We start from the raw sequence: 5,053 nt of genomic DNA on the forward strand, positions 1-5,053 counted from the left end.
TTGGGAGGAGCATGGAGGACCAGTTACACCGGTTCCCTCCTTCATCCCTGCTTCACTCGCTTTCCTTCCTCTCTTTTTGTCCTCAATGTAATAAACTCAGTGGTCTGGTAGGGAAGAGTCTTAGCTCCATGTGTGGGGAATGCAGCTGCCCTGCAGTGGTCACTGAATGACCAGCACCCAGCTGAGTTTCACCTTGGCTGGGATGAGGGTGGCCCAAGTGGTTGCCTCTCTTAGTATAACCCATGGAATCCCGTAGTCTTGGCTTGAAGCTTGATGCAAACACATTATAACCAGGAGCCTTTGGGCACTTGTTGCTAATTCTGTTGTGCATGTAAGAATTGCAAAAACAACAACAACAAAAAGAGGCTTTTCCTAATGAGCCAAAGGTTCTTGGCAGAGCTTTCCACTCGTCAGCAAAAGCTCTTACACTTTGTGGTGCCTTCCAGTGAAAGAGAGAACTAGACCTTGCCCCTTCTGCAGGCCCTTCTATGAAGGTAGCAGCAGCTGCCCAGAAAGAGGCTGTGGTCCATGAAGGGCTCCTTGTCCTCCTGGTGAATCCCCCCCCTTCCTGCTAAATCTCCCCCTTCCCCTGCCTGCCCTGGGCTCCTGTTGGATTTTACTCAGCCAATGTGCAAACACGTTGGGTCTGCCAAGCTCTTAACTTTGGGTGAGGGTGGAGATGGACACCTAGGGAAAAATCCAAATCCAAACAACACATACCTTTAAAGCAGTTGTGCAACAGGGTTTGAGGGGGGGTTGTACCCACTCTGGTGGCAGGTTTGGTCACATCTCAAGAAGTATGCTTGAAATCTGCTGACAAAGAGGCTGTCTGTGGCACTTTGTTCCCATTTTAACTTTACTATGCTACAGCTTGGCCTTTAACCAACTGAAGCAGCATCTTTTCCTTGGTGCAAGTGCTGATTCCGCAGTCTTTATCAGGATTTGGGCCTTATCAGCTGCTGGGGAACTTGATCTGGTCAGGGTTTTGTGATGTTACCGGGATTAAGGAGCCCTGAGGCTTGGGTTTGAGACTGTTTAAAAGAAAAGCAATCTTGACCCTGCTCACAAAGAGCAGAGATAAAGAGCTGGTTGAACAGGGACCTTTCTCTAAGACAGGGCTGCAGAAAACCCAAGGAATGATAAGCTAATTCACTTACAGCAGGGGAACATGCCTTAACACAGGCATAGGTGCTTCCTTGCAGCTCCTTGCTGTTACAGATGTAATCTGTGGTGGAGAACTCGCAGTGTGAAGGTCCCTTCCAAGCTGTCAAGGTACGTGGACAGGCTGTGCATGTGGTCCTGTAAACAGGAAAAGAGTGAACGTGGTAAATGCTCATGGTGCAGGAAACACACTGTGTTGAGCAGCAGCTGTCGGTGCTATTGGAGCTGCATGAGAAGGTGCAAAGTGAAACCACAGCTGGAGAGAGGATGAGTTTAACAGCGTTTAGCTCCATTATAGAGGCTTTCATCTGGGTGCGAAGAGAGGTCCGTGTGGATGGGGCAGGCAGGGAGGGACACCCGAATACATAGTGTTTGCAGTGGTACAAAGCAAGAACATCTCCTCCCAGTTCCCAGAAGTATGACACCATCCTGAGAGGAGAAAACATGTTCTTCTGTGGGCAGGCTGCAGATCAGTTGTTTGCACATGTCTTTCACTGTGACTTTATTTTAACCAATGCTCCCAGTTTGTTTGGTCCTGATTTATTTCTCTACCCGCTTTAAAATCAAAGAGGAAAGTGAGGCTGTCCCCCACAGAGCTATTGCCATGGAGCCTGGAGGTGACTTCTCTGCTTGTCTCAGTGTGATCCATGAAAGGAGATGAAGCCTCCTCTGTGCTGGGCGAGATGGCAGGCAGTGCTGCAGAAAGCCAGGCTCATTCCACTGCTGTATGCTTGGGATTGGAAGAGGTCAGTAAAGAGTAGTTAATGATTGACCCTCTCTTGGAACCTACAGCACTTAATTTGGGAGAAGGGATGACTTTAAATGTTCCAGCAAGAGCCTGAACAAATCCCAGCGATGAGCTTGACATAAAAGATTACCAAGGCAGCCGAAGCTGTCATTCTTTAAATAGTAACTTGAACTACTAATTGGGCAGTAGAAATCCTGCTGCTTGGGGGGGGAGCGCTGCAAAACCAGCCAGGATGTTCTTGTAATTGCTGATAAAGACTTGTAGCTGCTTCCAGCTTCAGGGAGACAGCAGCGAGCACACACGGATGGAGCCTGCGCTGCCTCGGTGGCTCTCCTGCGTGGCACACATGGCACACGTGCATGCAGGTGCACTTGGCAAGAGGGTTTGGGGCTGGCATCACTGTCAGCACAGGGACAGCCCTTCCCAAAGTGCTGTTACAGATGGAGCCAGGCACGGAGGAGTCTTTTTCCCCAGGAGCGTGGCGTGCGCTGATCTGGAACAGGATCCGAGCAGTGATTGAGGGGAAGTGCTGTTTGCTGTAACCAGGTGCATTAGGTAGGTGAGTAGTTAGGCAGGTTCTCTGCCCATTAATCTCCTCCTAGGTGCATGTCATGTGCTGCCACATGTGCTGGTGACCTGCTGGCACATGAATCCGTGCTCCTGCAGCCCCTCCAATGTGTTCTATTTGTGGAGGTGGATCAGGGGATGTCAGGGTGCCAAGGGCTGCTTGAATCGGTTCCATTACATCTCACTGGATCTTCCCTTGTTGCTCAGGGGCTGCTTCTATTTTCACAAGCCATTTGTATTTCCACACAGCACCGTGGCCTGGCCCCTCCTCGGAGCTGGCTGTAAACGAGGTGCTTGGTACAAGCAGGGACTGCAGTTGGGGGCCCTGTTCCCAGCTTTCTTGGCTGCAGGAAGCCTTTAGAAAGGTCTGAGTTTCCTCACTGTGTCCTCTTTGCCTCCCGGTGCTGCTGCCCGTCGTGCATGCCATGAGAGGGTCTGCAGCAGGGGGATGCTGTGGGAGCTCTTCAGGGTCACGTTGCAACTATACATGTCAATACACTATCAGCAATTCATCTATTCATGCTTTAAATGCTGAATGCTTCTGGTCTGAGGTCCCAGGGGAGGGTTGACAGGCTCTTTAGCACGTGCAGCCAGAAGCTAAAGGTCATTGCACTGTCCACATTCTTCCACCCTTCTTCCACTCCACAGCTGAGCTCTCCCCGAGTGCTGACACAGGGAAACCACCACCACTTTGTCACTGTTTCCCCCCCTCCTTGTTTTCCCAAGTTTAACCTCTCGCTCACATCCGTTTCCCATGGGGTTTGTCTTTGTGGAGAGCCCAGAAAGCCTTGTTGCTGTGGGTGAAGCTCTGTGTGTGTGCTTGCCTCATGGCAGTTGGTGTTTAATCAGAAGCTGGTGTTTAAGATCTTGGCCCACACCAAGAGGAGATAGTGAGGGAAAGATGGATGAACAAGATGAGAGATGTGGTGTGAAAACTGCAGGGAGCCTCCCAAGTCTGTGCAGGACTAAGGATGTGAAGTGGGAGCCTCGGGCTGGGGTGCTGCCCTCCCTGCAGGAGGGATGCTGAGGGAACACGTGGAATATCTGCTGCTTGTTCTGGGCAGGGCAAGAGAATCATTGAGTGGTTTGGGTTGAAGGGACCTTAAAGCTCATCCCGTTCCAACCCCCTGCATGGGCAGGGACACCTTCCACGAGAGCAGGGTGCTCCAAGCTGTGTAAATGGAGAGGAATGGCACGTGCCCTCCTTGCAGAGCTGGGAGGGGGCAGAGGAGGGCTGGCAGGATCAGCCGCGATCCCAGCGTCCGAACTCCTGCTGATCCCTGATCAAAGAAGGTGGAGTGTGAGTTGTTTGCAATGGACACACAGCTGGGAGGGTTGTTTTGGGCAGCTGCGGGAGCCAAGGTGAAACCAGGAACTTGTGGTGCCAAGGACTGGGTAGAAGGGAAGGAGCTGCAGGTGGGGCTGTGTGATCTCAGGGGGAGCATGAGCAGCCAAGAGGATCTCCTCCACCAGCTGCACCGAGCCGTGAACATCAAGTCACTTGTACGTGAGGGATTCCTACTTAGTTAACTAACGCACCAGGGCTCACTGGGATTCTCCATCCTGCTCCATGTGGATATAGGTGACTTCTCTCTCTGTTCCTCCTTTAATATTGAACTTCATCGGATCAATTATTAAATGTGGAGGAGTTTTACATTGCTGGCTTGTGGCAGCAGTAGGAAAGCAAGTGCTTTGTCATACCAGCACGGGCTACAGAGATAAGCACTGGGGGGAGAGGTTCAGAGCAGTAGGGTTAATGAAAGTCTAAAGGCACACGTGCTTGCTTGGGGTTCTAAAGCACCTTGGGACAGGCTTGTAACAGGAGCAGAGTTAACATGAGGCAGTAAAACTGCTGCTGCAAAGAGAAGGGAACTTCTGCTTTCTTTCTCTGTTTTTGAACTGTCCTGTTTCTGCCTCTGTTACACAACGTGGCTCTGTTCAGCGTGGGAGCTTGCGGAGTTCCTCATGTAAGGGCAAGAAAGGAAAGCTGGAGATAGAATTGATCTGTATGGCCTAAACCCACTGGGAAAGAATGGGAAATGCTGACTGTGGGGCTGATGCATCAATCCTGTAACAAACAGAAGGCAGGTGAGCTGCCAGCCCTCCTGGGAACACAGGGTATTAAATCCAGGAAGGATGCTTCAGAGCCAGAGCAGTTGGGAAGCAGGGTGGCTACTGCAAAGCCATTCCTCATCCCGATGCCTGCAGTGAGGGTAGGAAGCTTTTCATTTGAGCAGGCTGTTGCTCTGTGCCAGGCTTTGTCAACTCAATGTCTGGCTATATATAACTGATGTAGCTGTAGTTATTGTTCCTGGTTTATGTAGGGAAGAGATCTCCGAGAACATTCTGGGTGTAGACTAAGAGGTCCTTCTGTATTAGTCCCTTTGGGTTCTGGCTTTAGTCCCTGTAATTGCCAGGGCCCTGCCCTGTAGTTGTTCTCATAAATTAATGAATCTCTGTCCTTAGGTTGTCACCCTGCTGCTGCTTGGGATAAGTGTCCCCTGGGTGCCTGTGTGTCCTTTTCCTGCTCCCGGCTGAGCTCATCAGGTTTCCCCTGTCCTGCTGCTCTTTTCCTTC

At 51.0% G+C, this 5,053-nt stretch overlaps 1 protein-coding gene across 1 annotated transcript in view; it reads left to right on the top strand.

The window, feature by feature from the left end:
- Window positions 1–5,053, top strand: part of SLC43A2 (solute carrier family 43 (amino acid system L transporter), member 2) — a 26,139-nt gene that overhangs the window by 1,637 nt on the left and 19,449 nt on the right. The gene's annotated exons all lie outside the window — the stretch shown is intronic.

Source organism: Nestor notabilis, unplaced genomic scaffold (assembly GCF_000696875.1).
Source record: "Nestor notabilis isolate BGI_N333 unplaced genomic scaffold, ASM69687v1 scaffold24289, whole genome shotgun sequence".
Taxonomy (NCBI): Eukaryota; Metazoa; Chordata; class Aves; order Psittaciformes; family Psittacidae; genus Nestor; species Nestor notabilis.